Consider the following 23,505-nt stretch of genomic DNA (forward strand, 5'->3'; position numbering starts at 1 on the left):
ATAACTTTGCAGTCTATACACTCAGCTTCCCTCTCATCTCTTGATACCCGGGAAATGACTACAGTTCACAGATGTATTTTATTCCATTTGCAAGTGTTTAAGACAAATGAAACAATATTTTATTTATTTAAAAAAAAATTTTTAACGTTTATTCAGTCTTCAGAGACAGAGACAAAGTATGAGTGGGGGAGGGGCAGAGAGAGAGGGAGACAGAGAATCCGAAGCAGTCTCCAAGCTCCAAGTTGTTAACACAGAGCCTGATGCGGGGCTCAAACCCATGGACTGTGAGATCATGACCTGAGCTGAAGTTGGATGCTTAACTGACTGAGCCACCCGGCACCCCAACAATATTTTAAAATATGAAGAGTTTGGGGGTGCCCGAGTGGCTCAGTCGCTTAAGGGCCCAACTCTTAAACTTGGCTCAGGTCATGATCTCATATTCATGAGATCAAGACCCGTGTTGGCCTCTGCTGGCAGCATGGAGCCTGCTTGGGCTCAGCCCCTAAAGGAATTGAGTTTGAGATCTAGGCCTTAGACAATTAAAATACTATCTTGTAACCATTATTCACCAGAGGATGTAAAGATGAAATTGTTACTGATAAGGCTCAGTGGCCTTTGAAAAATAGTACCAAATATGGCAGATTATAGAGTAACCACACTTTAATCAAACCCCTACAGAGAATATGTAGGCTTTCCTAAAGTGACTTTTTAGCATACAAGCCAGAAACTATTTTGGGGGGATTCATCTATATACAGGTTTTTAGAGAATAGTTGAATACTTTATTGATGTAATTTATGTTTACTGTAAGATCCAGTAATGTATTTTTGCCAATCATATATTTCCAATACGAAGTGAAAGTAGAAACGTCTGTAACCTCTAACTTACAAGTGATGAGAGAATTTGGGGAAATTTAAAATAAGAACTGAAAGTTATCAAAACATCAAAAAATTGAGCTTGTCAAGGGGCGCCTGGGTGGCGCAGTCGGTTAAGCGTCCGACTTCAGCCAGGTCACGATCTCGCGGTCCGTGAGTTCGAGCCCCGCGTCGGGCTCTGGGCTGATAGCTCAGAGCCTGGAGCCTGTTTCCGATTCTGTGTCTCCCTCTCTCTCTGCCCCTCCCCCGTTCATGCTCTGTCTCTCTCTGTCCCCAAAATAAATAAACGTTGAAAAAAAAATTAAAAAAAAAAAAAAAAAAATTGAGCTTGTCCGGGTGCCTGGGTGGCTCAGTCAGTTGAGCGTCCGTCTTTGGCTCAGATCATGATCTCACAGCTTGTGAGTTTGAGCCCCACATCGGGCTATGTGCTGATAGTTCAGAGCCTGGAGCCTGCTTCAGATTCTGCATCTCCCTCTCTCTGTCCCTCCCCCACTCACACTCTGTCTGTCTCTCTCTCTCTCAAAAATAAACATTAAAAAAAATTTTTTTTAAAAATTGAGCTTGTCAACAGAATAGGTACAATCTATATGAAAGAAGTTACTTCCTGACCAAAGTTCTGATAGAACAAGCTAATAATGATAATCTGTATTATTCATTTGCTTTCATGTAGTCATCAAGATGCTCTTTTTTTCCTGTGTGAGAGAGAGAGTGCATGTGAATGGGGAAGAGAGGCAGAAGGAGGGAGAGAGAGAGGGAGGGAGAGAAAGAGAGAGAGAGAATCTTAAGCAGGCTCCATGCTTAGCGTGATGTGGGGCCTGGTCCCACGACCCTGGGATCATGACCTGAGCCAAAATCAAGAGTAGGATGGTCAACCAAATGAGCCACCCAGGTGCTCCATCAAGACAATCTTATGATATGTTATCTATTAACAAATAAAAAATTACCCCAAAACTTAGAAGCTTAAAACAGCAAGCATTTACTTTTGATTAACTCTAAATAAGACTTGGGAAACCTACAATTACCAAACTAAAATACTGATATGTACATTCCCTTCCGTTTGTTCAGATGGTAGCTTGTACAAATATCCTCCTTAATATACACAAAAGAATACATGGAAGATAAGTTTTTAAAATGCAATATCATACTAGAAATAGGAATGTTTTCCATGTGAACTGCTCCCCCCACCTACCACAACCCTGTTCTCAAAGTGGATCCACATCCTTGTTGGCAAGCTGAGAGCTTCACTGTTCTCTTTACTTTCCTTCTTTCCCTTGCTGTACTTTTTTCTCTATTTCCCTCATTCCCTCTTCAAACAAATCTAATTTTAAAATATTGCTTGAATTTTACAAACCCAATTTTGTTCTCGGGATATTCTTCGCGAATTAGAAAATAAAATGTATTCTATTTTTATAGCAACATTTTGGAGGAAATTAAAACCACACTATAACAACACACACACACGTAAACCCTGAGAAATTGCTATTATATTCTTCCATAATGCAAATTAAATAGTTGACTTCAGTACGAACAGAACATCTGCTAACCCAAATTAAAATGAACGGGGAACTAAATTAGAATTGCTTTTTCCATCTAATCATAAAGAGGATAAAATATATTATGAACCAGTTATTCTCAATGTTTTAAGGCATTGCCTATTAGTCGGCTTAGTACAGAAAATTGAAGCAATAACTAAATAGTATCCTGGGGACCTGAAAGAATTAATGACTGTGGCTGCCTAAGTGCTTAATTAACAGCTGGGTAGAGTTACCAGGCAACTCTAATTTAGGAATAACAACAACAGGTACAGATTTATTCTCAATCCCAAACCAATATTGGCCATAGTCCTTTCTCTGGAGTTGAACTATTTTATGCTTTCTTGTTTTAATTACCTGTTTTCAAATTTATTATCTCACTATGCATATTATAAAACAGTAGGCAACAGAAAACTATAAAAGAAAATAATTTTTAAGAACATCTCATTCTCAAAAATTTGAAAATGGTCATTTGAATGCCTGGCAGAGAGAGACAAAATATAATGCCCATTTTTGTATGGAGAACAGCCCATTACCAGTTTCTCTCTCCCCTACTGTGGCTCTCCCCATTGACTCATGTAATTATCATTGAAGATGACAAGATTTTCTTGATCATGGCGACCTGACTTCTTAAACTTTTTTTTTTCACCATCAAAGAAGAAACAGTATCCTGCTCTTTTCAGTAGTACATACATCAATATTGGAGCAAATCTCAAAAATGGGATTTTTTGACCCCAACTCAAAATGACATGAGAACTACTAAAATACTCCACATTTTTTCATTACTAAAAATTAAATGAATGGTTTGTAACAGTAGGAATTATTTTCAATTGTGTATAACAGGAAACCTAACAAACGTTTAAACAAATTATGGTGTTATTTTTTTTTATTCTTCCAAGGAGCTGTCAAAGATCCAATTAGCTTTCTGCTCTAGCATCTCTAGTATGTAGCTATGATTCTCATGAACCCCTCTTATACCAAGATGGCTCTTCTCCTTCCACCATGCATATATGTTCTAGGAAGAAATAATGAGGGGGAAAAAAGACAAAAGACATGTACCAGCTTAGTACATAATAAAATGAAGAACAGAGGCACCTGGCTGGCTTAGTCAGTAGAGCATGTGACTTTTGATCTTAGGGTTGTAAGTTCGAGCCCCATGTTGGGTGTAGGGATTACTTAAACAAAAAAATCTTTAAAAAAAAATAAAAATAAAATGAAGAATAAAGATGACCTGTCCAATAATTGATGTTTCTGTGGGAGCTTGCAATAGCAGTTAGCATACATTTAGTGCTTACCACACTCTAGGTATTAATGTAGGTGCTTTCCATATAGTAACTCATTTAATTTTCATAATAATCCTTTGGGATATTCACTGTTTGCTTGTTCGCTTCTGTGAGAGGCTGGTGGTCAGCCCTGCTATCAGTAACCTCCTGAAGACACCAGGGAGGCTGCCTGGATCTGGTTAGCAAATGTTCCAGGAGTAAAGCGGCCCACAAAAGGAGGGGCTCCAGTGGCAGCAGCCAACTTCAACAAAGTCTACAGGCCAGTGTTCCTGAAAGATATCATGTTCATACCACCTGGTTTTTAAATGGTAACAATGGCATGAGCAGCCAGCAGAAGCTTCTTCCAGGTTCTCTTCAGATTTATGATGCAGATGCCATCACTCTTCCTTCTGCAGATGTACTGTTCCATTTGGAAGTCAAGGTTGGTGCCACCTAAGTGGGTTCCTGCTGCAAGTAGTTTGAGGACATCTTTCTCTTTCATTTGCAGGACATCAAGGGCTCCAGACATTGTGAAGGTTTCCCTCTGAGTTACAATGAGAATACATTCTCCTCCTTCAGAGAGGAGAAAACAGAGGTGTGAAAATAAGCCATTTACCCAGGATAAATAGAAAATAAGCTGAAGATTCAAGTCTCAAATGCAGGTGTTAGTAACAATCTATAGTCTTGCACCTATGCTACAATGCCTTCCATTAGAGTGACCAAGGTTACTGGGTTCAGCACAGAGAGCCGTGAGTTCTAGTATAACCCTCAGTCCCAGGCACACTGGCATGGTTGGTAACTATTATATTTCATAGCAGAAACATTTTCAATGTTAAAACTAACACATAATTTTAGGAACAATAAAAACATAATGACTACAAATCCTTAATGGTTTTCATAGTCTTTTGTCTTAATTTTAGAAGATATCTGAATAAGATAACTGAAGAAACAGTTATCCAAAGTTGACATTTCTTTAAGTTTTGCTTCATTTATTTTTTCTTCTTACATAAATGTGAGTTTTCTTATGGTCACAGAAAAGACAGTTTAGAAGTTACTTGGGTTTTAAAACTGAATAATCAGTTTATTAATTTACAGAATCTAATTCCATTCCTTAAGCATTTAACTTCAGCTTACAAATCTCATTATGCCATTGTAAGTCTAGCAGATTTGTACTTTCACTTTTAATGGCCTTCAATTCATATTTGGTCACACTCTCAAATGCAGTCAATTAAATTTTTTTTAATGTTTTAAAGATTTTTGTTTAATCTTCATTTATTTTTGAGAGAGACAGAGACAGAGCAAGAGCGGGGGAGGGGCAGAGAGAGAGGGAGACACAGAATCTGAAGCAGGCTCCAGGCTCTAAACTGTCAGCACAGAGCCCAATGCAGGGCTTGAACTCATGGACCATGAGATCATGACCTGAGACAAAGTTGGACGCTTAACCGACAGAGCCACTCAGGTGCCCCTTTTTTTTAAAGATTTTTTTTTAATCTTTATTTATTTTTGAGAGAGACAGAGACCCAGTGAGAGCGGGGGAGGGGCATAGAGAGAGGGAGACACAGAATCTGAATTTATTTGAAATGTTTTAAACAGGGTTTATAAATTTAATATGTTGCCTTTATATTAAGTCCTTCGATTGTCTGTAATACAAACCTTCTCAAATAGTTAAATCATTCTTATGAACTAAATCAGTTAAACTTAAAAATATGGTGAAACTTAAGGTCCACTAAATGTTCTAATACTATTATATACACAGTAAAATTTCTACTTAAATTAATAAATTTAAATCAATTACTCAATTCTACATTTTAAATTGGAATCACAAGGCTACATTGTTAATCTAATAAATCTGTTAAATATTATAATTTATAATGCTAAATATACAGATTCTTTAGCAAAAGAAGATATTAATATGACGTTCTGGCTTCAACTATTTCTGCTATTAATTCTATAACTTTTATGGGCATTAAAAATGATATCTGGTTTGAATTTTGGGTATCGCTCTCTGGTATTCTATAACAATTTTAGTCATAACTCTTAAATTTTTTTTTTTAACATTTATTCATTTTTTGAGAGACAGAGAGAGAGCAAAAGCAGGGGAGGGGCTGAGAGAGGGGGAGACACAGAATCCAAAGCAGGCTCCAGGCTCGGAGCTGTCAGCACAGAGCCCAACAAGGGGCCTGAACCCATGAAACGCGAGATCATGACCTGAGCCAAAGTCGGACACTTAACCGACTGAGCCACCCAGGTGCCCTAGTCATAACTTCTAAAGGTATTCTAGTAGTTTTTCAGTTTAAGTCAATTAAAATTAAGCACTTTTTGATAGGTTCTGATTTTGTAAGTTTCTCTCTCTCACTCTCCCATGTGAGCAGGTGTGTATATTTACATGTGTTTGTGTCATTTTGTGTTGTTTTGTGTTTGCATGCATGTTCCTATGTGTATTTGTGTGTATGTATATTCATGTCTATATTTGTGTGTATTTGTATGTGTGTGCATGCATGTCAGTGTGTATACACATGTACATGGAGGTGGTAGTGTAAGAGAACAATTCCCAGTATTTTTGGGGAGAGCTGATAGGAATCATGCTCACCAACAATAATACTGGTTATTTAAAAATAGTGGGATTTAGGGACATTTGCTGCTTTTTACTTGAAATTTTTCTGTATAGCTTGAATAAGCAAGTGTCACTTTTAAAAGAAAAAAATGTCTTTTGTTTAAAATAATTTTTGAAAAAGAATAACTCCTCTTGTACTGACCATGGAAAGATATCTAGACCATATTGTTAAGTCAATAAAGGAGATTCAGAGTAATATATATATATATATATTATATATATATATATTGAATTATATATATATATAATATATATATATATATTATATATATATATTGAATTATATATATATATAATATATATACATATGCACAATAGAATATATATAATATATATATACATACATATACATACATACATATACATATAATATATAACATTTATAATTAATATATAATATTAATTTATAACATTTAATAGCTTAATATTTAATAATTAATAATAATTTAACAATCAATAATTTAATAATTATTGAGTACATTAATAATTAAATATTTAATAATTTAATATTTATAATATATAATATTAATTTATAATTAATATATAATATATAACAATTATATATTATATAATATATAATATATTGTATATATTATACGATAAAGGAGATTCAGAGTAATATATATATATATTATATATATAATATAATCCAATTTGGGGGAAAAAAAACCTTGGATAAAAATTTAATGTGGTATGAATATAGATAGGTCTCAAAAACTACACACTATCTCTAGATGGGTCTGGTATGTGAGGCTGGAAGTATATAATATGTAGCTGCCTAGAACAGGAACATTAACATAAACATTTATGATCACATAAATCCAGGCCCTAGGCTCTTCTTAGTTTTGATCCCACCATCTCTCAGGTACGCCTCCCCTACTAACAGTCACAAGATTGTTGTTGCACTCACTTCCAAATTATCTCCAAATTCTAGTCATGAAGAAGATAAAAAAAATAAATGTGTTCCACATGTGTTTATCTCTTTCTCAGAGAAAAAACAGCTTTCCCAAAAGTCTTTCCCAGTAAACTTCTATCTCATTGGCAGAACTGTGTCTTGTGACTACACAGCTGTAAGGAAACCTGGGAAACTTAGCTTTTCAGTTGGCATGTCAATGCTCTACACATAAAGAATTTTTAACATTAATGGTGAAAAGATATTTTATATATATAGCCCTATACTATTTCCATTTTTATAATAAGAATGTACTTATGTAGTGTGTGTGTGTGTATTTTTAATTTATAAAGAATTTATATAATGAGTGGAAGGGCATTCCAGATTGAGACAATAGTCTGATATAAAATATCTAGGGGTGCCTTGCTGGCTCAGTAGGTAAAGCATGTGACTCTTGACCTCAGGTTCATGAGTTTAAGCCCCTTGTTGGGTGTAGAGCTTACTTTAAAAAAAAAAAAAAAGACTAAAATATATCTAGATATGTGGAAAATATTTCTAATATAATTGTATGCGATTGCACATACTTTTCATTAAAAAGATGAATTGCTAAAACGATCTAAACTGTTATAATGAATTTCTTATGCAACAGAATTCACTGTATTCAAGATACAACATTTAGAATTAGCTAAACCTAGAAGACAGAAAATGCTTCAGGTAGGTTAAAAACTGTTTTGATTGGGGCGCCTGGGTGTCTCAGTTGGTTGGGCATCTGACTCGGGCTCAGGTCATGATCTCACCTTTCGTGGGCTCAAACTCCATGTCAGGCTTTGAGCTGACAGCTTGGAGTCTGCTTCAGATTCTGTGTCTCCCTTTCTCTCTGCCCCTCCCCTGTTCATGCTCTGTCTCTCTCTGTCTCTCAAAACTGAATAAAAGTTAAAAAAAAACACAAAACTGGTTTGATTGTTTTTATGGCATTCAATCACATCCAGGAAATTGGGAGACTAGCTGGAGAGAATCCTGCACAAGTAAAAAAAAAAAAAAAAAAAAAAAAAATCCACATTTGCACTTTATACTCAGATTACTTAAAAAAACATTTATTCATAAATCCAAATAGTGCCATTAGATCAAAGCTTCAAAACAGCAAAAACTTAACCCTCAATTACTTCACAACCATTTATTTTATTTTTTTAAAAGTGAAGATTTGGGGGCACCTGGCTGGCTCAGTCAGAAGAGCGTGTGACTCTTGATCTCAGCGTCATGAGTTCGAGCCCACACTGGGTGTAGAGATTACTTAAGTAAATAAAAACCTTTAAAAATAATAATTTAAAAAGTGAACATATAAAAATTTTATTTATTTATTTTATGTAATCTCTACACCCAATGTGGATCAAGAGTCGCACTCTTTTTGAACGAGCCAGCCAAGCACCCTACAACTATTTTTCTTTTTCTTTTTATATTAAAAAAATTTTTTTGAGAGAGAGAGCATGTGCATATGCATACGCACATGAGCAAAGGACAGGCAGAGGGAGGGAAAGAGAGGATCTTAAGCAGGCTCTGTGCTTAGCACGGAGCCAGAACTCAGGGCCTGATACAATGGCCCAGGGATCATGACCTGAGCCAAAATCAACAGTCGTATGTTTAACCAACTGAGTCACCCAGGTGCCCTGACAATTATTTTTAAATTTAAAAGATTTTCATCCTTCCATTTCCTAACTTTCTGTGTACATGTTTTACCTGTTTCTAATCTCAAATGACTTTCTACTTCATAAACTGGAATCTATTAGTATGGAGAGGATGATGCAAACATTTTCCTTATTTGCATAAACAAACATACAAAGCAGTGAGCTCTAAGAGAATAAATAATGCAATATGTTATTTTCTCTGTACTTTGTTTTCCAAAATTCTATAAAAACTAATGTCTTTTTTTTTAACGTTTATTTATTTTTGAGACAGAGAGAGACAGAGCATGAACGGGGGAGGGGCAGAGAGAGAGGGAGACACAGAATCTGAAACAGGCTCCAGGCTCTGAGCAGTCAGCACAGAGCCCGATGCGGGGCTTGAACTCACGGACCGCGAGATCGTGACTTAAGCTGAAGTCGGACGCTTAACCGACTGAGCCACCCAGGTGCCCCAAAACTAATGTCTTTTTGATACAGCTCATCCCACGCATGGGAAGGGGAGGTTTAAAAGGTGAAGCTTTGGGAAATAGATTGCGTGCTCTGGTTGAAGGAAGCAGCTGCTTGAGGAGAAACAGGAAGAGCTCACTGAGAGCCTCAGAGCCCAGAGCTGACAGGAGTAAGAGGCACTGAGGGTATGAAGTATGAGTCAGAAGCCTGGGCTATGGGAAATTCAGAGCATGTGGGGACAAGGCAAGTTCCTCATCTCAACTATTGACTTCCGGAGGGAAGTAGTTCCCTCTAACTCTTGTGTGTATAGGGAAAAGTAATGAATTCTAGAGTATGGCACAAAGTAAGCAAGGAAATTGGACAGAGAAGTCTAGAACTAAACACAAGTCTAGAACTAAAAATTAAGTTAAATTAAATTAAATAGTATTTGCAAAACCTCCAGCAATGTACCTTGAAAACAATAGGTCCTCAAAAATACTAGCCCTGTGTGCACCCCTGGCTCTGTAAGCCCTTTGGTGCCTGTACTGTTGTGCATTTAAGTGTTCACATATTACATGACTGAGTGTTGGGCTGATGGCCACAGATTGATCATCCTAGGAGACAACATTTGTACAAGATGCCTTTCAGCTTTGTAAGCCTTTCTTTCCCTATATCATAATCTTTCCCCAGCATCCCCCAAGACAATTTGTCTGTTTTTACTGTCTTCCAGAAAACAGGGGCCTGCTTATTTTATGGAGCTCTCTAATCTGTGTCTCAGGAGATCTCTTACCTTGTCAGCATTTTAATCCGGGATTTAAGATTTGTCTGCCTCTTGCAGGTGGCTGTGCAGCACCTCTTTTCCTCACACCAAGGCTATCATCACTAATGGCGCTGCTCCTTGTCCCCTACTGAGACACCAGCCAAGCCACCTCATTGCATCAGGCTGGGACCATGCAGTGGAATCCATCCTGACCACTGGCCTGTGAGCTGGCAGTCCTCAGGGGCTGACAGAAAGCTACCTATACAATGGGGAAGACACAGTCTCTTCAACAAACAGTGCTGGTGAGACAGGGAAACCGAAGGAACCCAAAGAGAGAAAAAGCTGTTTTTTCCCCCTTTGCTTCTTTTCTGGCTTCTATTCTTGCCAGGACCTGCACCCCACCCCACTCTACACACGCCTTGTAATGCAAATAGCATAGGTCCTCCTCGTAAGAGATAAGGAGTCAATGACTTCTCTAGAATAGATAACATCTAAGAAGGACCAGGTGAGAATGACCACAAGAAGCTTTCACATGCATATTCCAGATCTCCAGGTCTTAGATATCTTGATATATAGTTATCTTGATATTCCTTGACTCTAAGCAATTATCACCTGGATCCTCAGCTTTGTTCCAACTAATTCCTGGATTCCTGAGAGGACATGTGCCCCAGACCACATAAAAACCCCCTAGGCCCCAAGCAAAGACAAGACTCATATCTTCAATAAACTCTGCTTTCATTTCCTGCTGGCTCACATTTGATTTCCATCCTGCATGAAGCCAAGGACCCTCTAGGCTGGTCCCACGGGAACCCAGCACCCACCATGGTCCTCAGACCCGGCCTGCCTGCATCACTGGGAAAATTGGATGAATACATGTGAAAAAAAAAAAAAAAAAGAAAAAGAAACTGCACCATTTTCTTATACTATAATCAAGATAGATTAAAGACCTAAATGTAAGACCTAAAACCATAAAATTCCTAGAATAAAATATAGGCAGAAATGTGTCTGACATCACCCATAGGAACGTTTTTCTAGGTATGCCTCCTCAGGCAAGGGAAACAAAAGCAAAAATAACTATTTCTAGAAACTGTTTTATATATACATATACATATACATATACATATACATATACATATACATATATATATGTATATATATACATATATATGTATATATATACATATATATTTATTATAGAAAGTATTATTTGGGGGTAGCTCTGATGGGTCATGTATAAGCAGGTCAGAGAACAGAAAGGAAGCTGACAAAAGGCAGAAAGAAGCAAAAATATGGCAGGGATAAAATGCCATGCTATGAAAAAAAAAAAAAAAGAAAAGGAAACAGAAGACAGAAAGGAAAGGGGTGTTGTAAGTCAAAGGAAGGGAAAGAGATGTCTAGCAGCTTTGTTGTTCCAGTGAGGCCAGCCTGTCCTGCTAACATAGGCTCTATGAGACTTCACACAAATAAACCTGAGTTGTCTTTCCTTACAACTAAGGGACACCTTATTAATACAACCTAGCATTCTGCTTTGCTCATTAAATGTTTATTAAATTGAAGTGTTAGAGGGGTGGCTGGGTGGCTCAGTCAGTTAAGCGCCTGACTTGGGCTCAGGTCATAATCTCACAGTCTGTGAGTTCGAGCCCCGTGTCAGGCTCTGTGCTGACAGCTCAAAGCCTGGAGCCTGCTTCAGATTCTGGGCCTCCCTGTCTCTGCCCCTCCCCTGCTCGTGCTCTGTCTCTCTCTCTAAAAAATAAATAAACATTAAAGAAAAACCTTTAAATTGAAGTGTTAGACTACATTAAATAGAAATTCTTCAAGTTGAATTGGCACTGGGCGGCTTCAGGAATACAAAACACAGGTGGAACAACATCCTATGCACGATGGCAGCGAGTTGTTCCCACGGAGCAGATCTTCCAACATGGAGGAAAGAAGGCAGAACTTTCTCCACTGTTCCAAACTCTCTCATAAATATTGCATTACAAAATCAAGAGTCATTTCTCCAGAGCAATACACATTTATAACCTATGTTATTAAAAATGAATGATTCAATATTTTATATTTTATTCCAGATTTTCAGTAATCTTGGGGTTAATTTGATATTGATTGATAGAATGAGCACTATTACTGGAAGTTACATATAAAATATTCATGGTTATAATCCTATGGGCTGAATTAGTCATAGGAGATATGATTAAGATGTATAGAATTCTATCTTTGCTGACCTTAATAAGAGGGACAAAATACTAGATCAGAATTGACCTATGGTAAAATTTGACCATTATTTAAACATGCTATTCTGAAACCCCTTACTAAATTAGAATAAATAAATTATATACTAGTCAGTGCTAAAACAAGAAAGATTTTAAACATGAAATGTAGCTTGCATAAAACATAGAGCCTATGTTACTAGAACACATTTTAAGAATACATTTTATATGATGTTGTATTTTATAACTATTACCTTTTGTGTGTATGAAGTTAAATGTACATATATGACCAGAAATATAACACAATGCCTATGCAATAATGTGTGCTTTTTACCACAATGACAGATATTTAGAGAATAGCTTGATAGCTACATCAAATAAAAGGAAAGGCAGTGTTTTATATGTCCCTACTCTTACTTCATTCAATTTTATTTTTTATATGTACATTGTGTAGCTTGTTATGCAGAGCTGAGCAAAATGCCCAATCCTGGTCATCTGGGCCAAAGAGATGGAAAATGTTGACTGTTTTTTCCACTTGGCTTCACCTCTGGCAGAGAAAAGGAGCCAGCCAAGAAATTTCACGCTAGTGCAGACTGAAGGAGATGCTGTTGAGTAAAAAATTAAGAAATGATACTCACATTGGAAATATATATAATTTTGAAACTATATATATATATATATATATATATATATATATATACACACACACACACACACAATATATGCATATATAAATTAGATGTGTGTGTGTGTGTATACATATATATATAATTATTATTAAATTTGGCTCAGGTCATGAATTCATGTTCATGAGTTCAAGCCCCACATTGAGTCCTGTGTCGGGCTCTGGGCTGATAACACAGAGCATGCTTGAAATTCTCTGTCTTCCTCTCTCTCTGCCCCTGCACTGCTCACATGCTCTCTCTCTCAAAATAAATAAATAAACATTTTTAAAAAATGTTTTACAAACTTTTATAAAAGTACAAAATGGAATTGACTATGCAGGAAACCAATAAGGCATCAAATAAAAAGATCTTGCTTCCAAAGGCCTTCTCTTCTCCTATTAAGCCCAAAAAAGACAGATAGCAGATCCTTCAAAGAGAACCAAACCCTGGCCTTGATCTGGTGTTGGCTTTAAACCTCTTCAGTGATTAATCTTGTTTCAAAGGTATTTTCCTAGTGATGCTTTGTTCTAGAATCTCTGCTGGTGTGTCTGCAAGCAGTGGGTATAAATAAATGGCAGTGACATGTAGAGTGTGCCATAGCACCTTCCAGTGCCAGAGCACCAAATGCTTTCTGTGGTCAGAAACAGGTAACTGTGATATCTGTGTGGCAGAGGATTTTCTTGATCACTGACAGTGACTGCTCCAGTGGAGTGCAGATGGAAAGGGGCAGAGCAGGACCAGCCGTATTGTGATGGCACTCAACATCAATAGGATGTCATCAGGGCCAGGACCTGGACCATCTCATGATTGGATCCCAATGACCTGGACCCAGGTACATGTTATGTAGGTTAGTTATGTGCCTGAAGGTGCCATATTGAATGGAGAGGCACCAAGAGTATGTGTGTCTGTAACCTAATCTCTTCTCCCCTTTAAAAAATTTGTTTAAACAAGTCATTTGGATGACCAGCTTCTTTGTTTTTAATTGAGGTATAACTGATATGTGGTATTACAATTACATTATTTTCAGGCATCCAACATAGTGATTTGACAATTACATACATTACAAAATGCTCACCATGAAAAGTGTAATTACTATCTGTCACCATACAACATTATTACAGTATTACTGACTATATACTGCTGTATTTTTCATCCCATGACTTATTTTATAACTGGAAGTTTGTACCTCCTAATCCCCTTCAACTATTTTGCGCATGCTCCCTGCCCCCTCCCTTCTGGCAACTATGAGTTTGTTCTCTGTACTCATGGATCTGTTTCTGCTTTTGGTTTAATTTTTTAGATTCCATGTATGAGGGAAATCATCCAGTATTTGTCTCCGTCTTTGTCTGACCTATTTCACTTAGCATAACACATTCTAGATCCATCTACGTTGTTGCAAATGGCAAGATTTCATTCCTTTAATGGCTGAGTAATGTTCCATTCTGTATATACAGCACTTCTTCTTTTATCCATTTATCTATTGATGGACAGTTAAGTTCCTTCCAAATCTTGGGTACGATCAATCATGCTGCAATAAACATAGGGATGCACACATCTTTTCAACTTAGTGTTTTTGTTTTCCTTGGTAAATACCCAGAAATAGAATAACTGGGTTGTATGGTACTTCTCTTTTTAATTTTTTTGAGGAAACTCCATATTTTCCACAGTGGCTGCACCAATTTGCATCACACCAACAGTGCAAGACAGTTCCTTTTTCTCCAGTCTCATCAACACTTGTTATTTCTTGTCGTTTTGATACTAGTCGCTCTGACAGGTGTAAGGTAGTATCTCACTGTCGTTTTGATTTGCATTTTCCTGATGATAAGTGATGTTGAACATCTTTTCATGTATGTTTGCCATCTGTATGTTTTTAGAAAAAAAAATCTGTTCAGGTCTTCTGCCCATTTTCTAATTGGATTATTTGTGGCAGGTTTTTGTGTGTGTTGAATTTTATGATTTCTTTATATATTTTAGATATTAACCCCTTATCAGAATTCTTCTCTCATTCAGTAGGTAGCCTTTTCCTTTTTTTGATGCTTTCCTTGATTGTGCAAAAGCTCTTGAGTTTGATGTAATCACAATGTTTATTTTTGCTTTTGTTTCCCTTGCCTGAGAAGACATGTCAAGAAAAATACTGTGAACACCAATGTCCAAGTGTTTACTCTCTACGTTCTCATTTAGGAGTGTTATCATTTCAGGTCTTACATTTAGGTCTTTAATTCACTTGAGTTTATTTTTGTGTATGGTGTAAGAAAATGGTCCAGTTTCATATTGCATGCAGCTGTCCAGTTTTCCCAACACCATTTTTTGGAAAGATTATCTTTTTCTCATTGTATATTCTTGCTCCTTTGTTATAGATTAATTGATGCTATAAGCATGGATTTATTTCTGGGCTCTCTATTCTGTTCCATTGATCCATGTGTCTATTTTTGTGCCAGTACCATACTGTTGTGATTTCTATATATTTGCAGTATACTTTGAAATCTAGAATTGTGATACTTCCAGCTTTCTTCTTGTTTTGGCCATTTGGGGTCTTTTGTGGTTACATACAAATTTTTAGGATTATTTGTTCTAGTTCTGTATAAAATACTGTTGGTATTTTGATAGGGATTGCACTGAATTTGTAGATTGCTGGGGCATATGGGTGGCTCAGTTGGTTGAGCATCCAACTCTTAATTTCAGTTCAGGTCATGATCCCAGGGTCATGGTACTTAGCCCCATGTTGGGCTCCATGCTGAGCATGGAGTCTGCTTAGGATTCTCTTTTTCTCTCTCTGCACCTCTCCCCTGCTTGCACTCTTTCTAGGAATAGAATAGAATAGAATAGAATAGAATAGAATAGAATAGAATAGAATAGAATTTGTAGATTGCTTTGGGTACTATGGACATTTTAACAATATTAATTCTTCTAATATGATACATATATTTCCATTTACTTGTATCATATTCAATTTTTTTAAATCCCTGTCTTACACTTTTCAGAATACAGGTCTTTCACTTTCTTGGTTAAATTTATTACTAGGTATTTATTCTTTTTGATACAATTGTAAATTAGATTAGTTTCTTAATTTCTCTCTCTGCTACTTTGTAATTAGTGCATAGAAATGCAACAGATTTCTGTATATTAATTTTGTATCCTACAACTTTACTGAATTCATTTACTATTCTAATATTATTTTTGGTGGAGACTTTGGGTTTCATATCATCTGCTAATAGTGAGTTTTACTTCTTCCTTACCATTTGGATGATTTAATTCTTTTTATTGTTTGATTGCTGTAGCTAGGACTTGCAGTACTATGTTGAATGAAAGTGGTGAGAGTGGACATCCTTCTCTTGATCTTAGAGGAAAAGCTTTCAGATTTTCACCATTAAGTATGATGTTAGCTGTGGGTTTGTCATATATGGCCTTTATTATATTAAGGTATGTATACCTACTTTGTGGAGAGCTTTTTACCATGAATAATATTGAATTTTCTTAAATGGTTTTTCTGCATCTATTAAGACTGTATGGCTTTTTTATCCTTCATTTTGCTAATGTGGTGTATCACATGATTTGTGGATATTGAACCATCCTTGCATCCTTGGAATAAATCCCACTTGATTGTGGTGAATGATCCTCTTAATATATTGTTGAATTCAGTTGCCAATATTTTGTTGAAGATTTTTGCATCTCTGTCCATCAGGGACATATATATATATATATACATGTATACATATATGTATGTATGTGTATATATATATATAGATAGATTTTTTTTTTTTTTTGGTAGTGTCTTTGTCTGGTTTTGGTATCAGGGTAATGGTGGGCTTATAGAATGAATTTATAAGCATTCCTTCCTTTTCTACTTTTTTTGGAATAGTTTGAGAAGGATAGATATTAACTCTTCTTTAAATGTTTGGTAGAGGGCGCTGGGTGGCTCAGTCAGTTAAGCATATGACTTTGGCTCAGGTCATGATCTCACAGTTCACGAGTTTGAGCTCCACGTCAGGCTCTGGACTGGCAGCTCAAGGCCTGGAGTCTGCTTTGGATTCTGTCTGTCTCTCTCTTTCTCTCTGTCCCTCCCCCACTTGTGCTCTGTCTCTCTCTCTCAAAAATAAACATTAAAGACATTTGTTTAAATGTTTGGTAGAATTCACTTGTGAAGCCATATGGTCCTAGATTTTTTGTTGGGAGTTTTGTTTTGTTTGTTTATTTGTTTGTTTTACTGATTCAATTTCATTCCTATTAGTTCAGATTATCTATTACTTCTGGATTCAGTCTCAGAAGATTGTATGTTTCCAAGAATTTATCAATTCTTGGCATATCAATTTATATTCCAATTTGTTGGCATATAATTTTTCATAGTAGTCTAATAATCCTTTCTTTGTATTGTTGTGGTGGCACTTGTAACTTCTTTCATTTTTTATTTTATTTATTTGAGTCCTTGCTTTTTTCTTCTTGATAAGTCTGGCTAAAGTATTATCTATTCATTTATCTTTTCAAAGAACAAGCTCTTAGTTTCATTGATCTTTTCTATTGTTGTTTCGTCTCTATTTTATTTATTCCCATTTTGATCTTTGTTGTTTCCTTCCTTCTACCAACTTTGGGCTTTGTTGTGATTTCTTTTTCCAGATCCGTTATGTGTAAGGTTAGATTGCTTATTTGAGATTTGTTTGTTTGTTTGTTTCTTGAGGTAGGTCTGAATTACTATAAACTTCCCTCTTAAAATTGCTTTCACTGAGTCCCAAAGATAGTGACCTGTTGTTTCCATTTTCATTTATCTCCAAGTATTTTTTTTTTTTTATTTCTTTGGTTTCTTTTGGCCCATTGGTTGTTGAGTAGTATGCTGTTTAGACTCCATGCATTTATATTCCTTCTAGTTGTTTTTTTTTTTTTTTTTTTTCTTGTAATTGATTTCTGGTTTCAAGCTGTTGTGGTTGGAAAAGCTGCTTGATATGATTTCAACCTTCTTCAATTTATTGAGACTTGTTTCGTAGCCTAATATGTGATCTAGCCTGGAAAATGTTTCATGTGCCTTGAAAAGAATATGTATTCTGCTGTTTGGTTGGAATGTTCAGTATTATTTATTGACTTCATCTGGTCTAATATGTTATTCAAAGCCACTCTTTCCTTATTGATTTCTTTGTCTAGATGATCTATCCATTGATGCAAGTAAGGTGTTAAAGTCCCCTACTATTATTGTATTATTATCATTTCTCCCTTTATGTCCGTTAATATTTGCTTTATATATTTTGGTGATTCTATGTTGGGTGCATAGATATTTACAATTGTTATAACCTCTTGTTAGATCATTCCCTTTATCATTATGTAATGTCCTTTGTCTCTTGTTACAGTGTTTGTTTCGTCTATTTTGTCTGATATAAGTATTGCTATCCCAGTTTTTGTTTTTGCTTTTTTTTTTTTTTGCTTCCATTTGCATGGAATATCTTTTCCCATCCCTTTCACTTTCAGTCTGTATGTGTCTCTAGGTCTAAAGTGAGTCTCTTGTAAGCAGTGTATAGATAGGTCTTGTATTTTAACCAACTAAACTCACCCTATTTCTTTGGATAGGAACATTTAGTCAATTTATATTCAAGGTAATTAATAATAGGTATGAGCTTGTTGCCATTTTGTTAATTGTTTTCTGGTTGTTTTTGTAGTTCTCTGTTCCTTTCTTCTCTAACTCTCTGCCCTTGAGGTTTGATGACTTTCTTTAATGTTATGCTGGGATTCCTTTCTCTTGTTGTGTGTATGTGCATGTATTATAGGTTTTTGGATTTTATTTACCAAGAGGTTCATATATAACATCCTATGTATATAGCAGTCTATATTAAGTTGATAGTTGCTTAAGTTCGAACACATTCTAAGAGCACTACATTTTTATTCCCCCTCCACATTTTATGTATTTGATGCCGCATTTTACATCTTTATTTTGTGTACCTCAAGTAATTTTGGTAGATATAATTGATTTTACTACTTGTGTCTTTTAACCTTCATACTAGCATTATAAGTGATTGATCTACTACCCCTTTACAACCTGGATGTCTGTATCCTTCCCCAGGTTAGGAAGTTTTCAGCTATGACTTTTTTATTTATTTTTTTAACGTTTACTTATTATTGAGAGACAGAGAGAAACAGAGCATGAGCATGGGAGGGGCAGAGAGAGGAGGAGACACAGAATCTGAAGCAGGCTCCAAGCTCTGAGCTGTCAGCACAGAGTCCGTTGTGGGGCTAAAACCCCCAAACCATGAGATCATGACCTGAGCCGAAGTCAGACACTTAACCAACTGAGCCACCCAGGTGCCCCTTCAGCTATTACTTCTTAAAACAAGTTTTCTGCCCCCTTCTCTCTCTCTTCTCCTTCTAGGGCCCCTATAATGCACATGGTAGTATACTTGATGTCGTTTCATCCTAACTTATCCGCACTTTTTACTTCTTTTTTTTCTTTTTGATGTTCAGAGTGGTTGCTTTCAACTTCCCTGTCTTCCAGAGTGCTGAACTATTCTTCTGCATCCTCAAATCTATTATTCGCTCTAGTGTGTTTTTCAGCTCAGTTATTATTTTCTTCAGCTCTGATAGGTTCTTTTATAAATTTTTTTAAATCTCTTTGTTGAAGTTCTCACTGATTTCATTCACTCTTCTCTCATCTGTTGAGTATCTTTATGACCATTACTTTGAACTCTTAATCAGGTAGGTTGCATTTCTCCATCTCCATTTAGCTCTTTTTCTGGGGGTTCATCTTGTTCTTCTATTTTGGAACATATTCCACTATCTCCTCATTTTGCCTCTCTGTTTTTGCATATTAGTTAAGTCACCTATATCTCCTGGTCTTGAAAGTAGTGGCCTGTATAGAAGTCCTGTGGTGGCCAGTAGTGCATTTCCTCTTGGTCACAGAACCTGGTGCTCCAGGGGGTCCTCTATGCAGGCTGTGTGAGCCCTCTTGTTGTGGGTGGGCTGAAACTGCTATGGACACACTGGTAGGTTGAACTGCCCCCAGCTTGGCTGTCAGCAATGACTGGCCAAGATTGATGTGGGCACACTGGTTGCCATGTCTTGCCCCAATCCCTGCATTGCCAGCTGAGAGGCCAGGCTGTGGCTACTGCAGGAGTGCTGGTTGGTGGGGCTAGGTCCCCCTCTCCGTGGGTCAGCAGTCACTCTGGACAGGTGCCAATATCAGCTCCAACTCCCCACTGGGTGTGGCAGGTGGTAGTCACTCTGGGAAGACATTAGTCCCAAATGAGTATGCTTACTAGGTATGGCAATGTAGAAGGCACTTTGGACACCTGCCATAGCAGGCAGGTTGAATGTGGTAGGTCTAAAGGGGAAAGCTGGGGTGGGGCAAGTGGTGTTGACAAGGTAAATGGAGGATGTCAGAACTGCCTCCCACAGGTGTTTGACTAGAAAGGCTGAAGGAAGACAAGAAAAATGGTGCCCACTAGCCCTTCCATTCCAAGAGAAAGCTCCTGCGGATCCCTGTCCCTCTGGCACATGTCCTAAAATTATTCAACAAATCTTTCACATATAACCCAGGTGCTTTTCAAATTGCTACTTCTGTGCCAGATCTTGGAACAAGTGATACACTGCACTGGCTCTTTAAGAGCAGAGTTATAGCCATCTACTTCTCCCAGAGTTAAGCCCAGCTACTTTCCAAAGCTCCTGGAGTTAAGTCCTGCTGATTTTCAAAGACAGACATTATCATAGCTCATCTTCCTTGTGCAGGTCCCCAAGGCTGGAGGTGCCCAGTGTGGTACTTGACCCCTTTGCTCCTCTGTGCCTCTGATGTCCCTCCTACTTGTGGGTTGCCACACCAGGGGTTTGGTTGGCAACAGAATCCCTGCCTCTCCTACCCTTTTTGATGTAGTCTTCCTTTTAAGTCTTTAGCTGTGGATAGTCTGTTCTACCAGTTTTCAGGTCATTTTTAGAGTGAGTTGCATTACACATAGCTGTTGCCTCAGTGTGTCTGTGGGAGGATGTGAATTCGGAGGTCTCCTACTCTGCCATCTTCCCTGGCTCTCTTCCTAATCTACTCTGATAAGGGCATCAGTCATATTAGATTACAGCCCATCCTAATGACTCCATTTCAACTTAATTACCGCTTTAAAGTCCCCATCTCCAAATATAGTCACATTCTGAAGTACTAGGGGTTAGGACTTCAACATATGAACTTGTGGGTGGGGGGAACACAGTTCAGCCCATAGCACCATGGCAGGACTAATACTGTATCTCCACCTGTTCCTCTCTACATACACTTATGTTGTGACCTAAGCCTTTGGCTACATGCCCTTCACTGACAAAACTCAGAGCTCCATTCATTTTGTTGCAATCTGTCACTCGTCTCTGAGTCCCCAGACACTGACCTTAACCACCAGTTTCCAGTTATTAAAGAAGTTGAATACACTGTAAATTTGGGGGGAAACAACTTATTAACAAAACAAACTTTTCCTAGAGAAGAACCAGATGGCTAAGGACAAATTCAAGCCCACTGATCTATTTATTGTATTTGGCCACATTGTTGTTGTTTTATGAAATCAAGAGATTTTATTTTTTTAAATCTGCAGTTTTGATTCTTTGAAAAATGCAGAGATATGGCAACTCAAGGCTGTGTAGCAATAGTTAGCTTGGATGTATTACCAGCTGCCATATTTATTTCTTTTTTAAATTTTTATTATTTATTTTAATATCATAATTAATTCTCATGTACCTGGTACATAACTAGCAATTATCAAAATGTTCCCAATTTCATTTCACCTATCCCTCTCCATGGTTTGCTTTTTGCTTAAATATTTTTAAAGCAAATCCCAGACATTTTAGTATGCCTTTGTAACTGAAAAAGATTTTTTTAACATAACCACTATGCCATTATTATATCTTTAAAAATAAGCAATAATTCCTTAATAATATTTAATATACAGTATATATTCATATTTTCTTATCTCAAAATTGTATTTTTTATAGTTTGTTCCAATTAAGATTCAAAATTACTAACCACATTTGATTGTTATGTCTCTTAAAATCCTTTTAAAATATCATTTAATTGATAAAACTGGGTCATTTATCTTATAGAATGGCCCAGATTTAGAATTTGGCTGGTTGTTTCCTTGTGGCATCATTTGATTTGTTCTTCTGTCTTCTATATTTCCTATAAACTGGTAGTTTGGCCCAAAGCAGCACTGTACAACCTCACTTTCTGCAGGAAGGCACATTTTCTATGTCTATGCTGTCCAGCAGACTAGCCATGACTGCATGTGATGAGTAAGCCCTTGAAATAACTGAGGTACTGAATTTTCCAGCCTGCCATGTAGTTATCTGTGGCTGTGAACTAACATTTAGTGGACAGAAGGAAGTGATGGACTCAACTTCTGGATCTCGCCTTTAAAGGGAAGGGAGTCAGTTTTCACTCTCCCTTCTTCAGGCTTCTGCCTGACATGTGAATGTAGTGATGAGTATAAAACACTAATAAGCATGCAAGCAATATTCTAGAGATGACAGAGCAATTAGAATAAACCTGGACCCCCAATATCATATCAACCCCAGACTGTTTATGTTTAAAATATTATGGGAGACTAAAACTTCTATCTTACTTAAGCCACTGTGAATTTGGAACTTACTACAAAGCCAACAGACTCACTAATACATATCCCATTTAACTTATTACAGAAGCCCACGGGGACAGGAAAAGGCTCTTAATAACCATGTGCACAGGAGTACTGTTTCTATGGATGTCAGTCATCCTTCTCCCTCACCTGCTAGGTGTGTCTTCAATTATCTAATAGGCGAAGTACCAATAGGTTTTGCAGGGATGGCATATGCATGAGCTCAATAAGGAATCTTCCCTTACAGAGGCCAGCCCTGCCAATGTTGAGTACCTAATTTTCTAGCAGGGTAGCAAATCCTAGCACTAGGATGGTACCATTCCTCTAGGGTCCTGACAGCTAGCTACCTGTTGCCAGGCTGATTTTATTTGACCCCTTTCGTCATGTAGACCATACCAAGAATAAATGCTTAAATTTGCATTTGAATAGGCTTCCCCTATCCATCATTCTTCTGCCAGGACTAACATCTGTTTACTTACTGAACATCCTATACCAATATGCTTTCTTAGTCAATATTGACTCTAAACAAAAATTTGCTTTATTTATTTATTTTAATGTGTATGTATTTTTGAAGGAGAGAGAGACAGAGCATGAGCAGGGGAGGGGCAAAGAGAGAGGGAGACACAGAATCTGAAGCAGGCTGCAGGCTCTGAGCTGTCACCACAGAGCCCAACGCAGGGCTCGAAGTCACGAGCTGTGAGATCATGACCTGAGCCGGAGTCAGATGCTTAACCGACTGAGCCCCCCAGGCACCCCTACACAAAAATTTATTTAATGACAAAAAAATGTAAAGGAGTAATATAATGCTCCTGCTGTTCTTATCACGTACTTTGGCCTTAAAGAACAGAACTGTGGAGGGGTACCTGGGTGGCTCAGTTGGTTGAGGATCCAACTCTTGGTTTCAGCTCAGGTCATGATCCCAGGACTGTGGGATTGAATCCTGTGTCAAGCTCTGCACTGAGTGTGGAACCTGCTTGAGATTCTCTCTCTCACCAAAAAGAAAAAAGAAAAAGAAAACAAAAG

At 37.1% G+C, this 23,505-nt stretch overlaps 1 pseudogene; it reads right to left on the reverse strand.

Annotated features, from left to right (window-relative positions):
- LOC123611303 overlaps positions 1-10,294 on the reverse strand; it is a 61,609-nt pseudogene extending 51,315 nt beyond the window's left edge.
- Positions 10,295-23,505: the final 13,211 nt, after the last annotated feature.

Source organism: Leopardus geoffroyi, chromosome C2 (genome assembly GCF_018350155.1).
Source record: "Leopardus geoffroyi isolate Oge1 chromosome C2, O.geoffroyi_Oge1_pat1.0, whole genome shotgun sequence".
NCBI lineage: Eukaryota > Metazoa > Chordata > Mammalia > Carnivora > Felidae > Leopardus > Leopardus geoffroyi.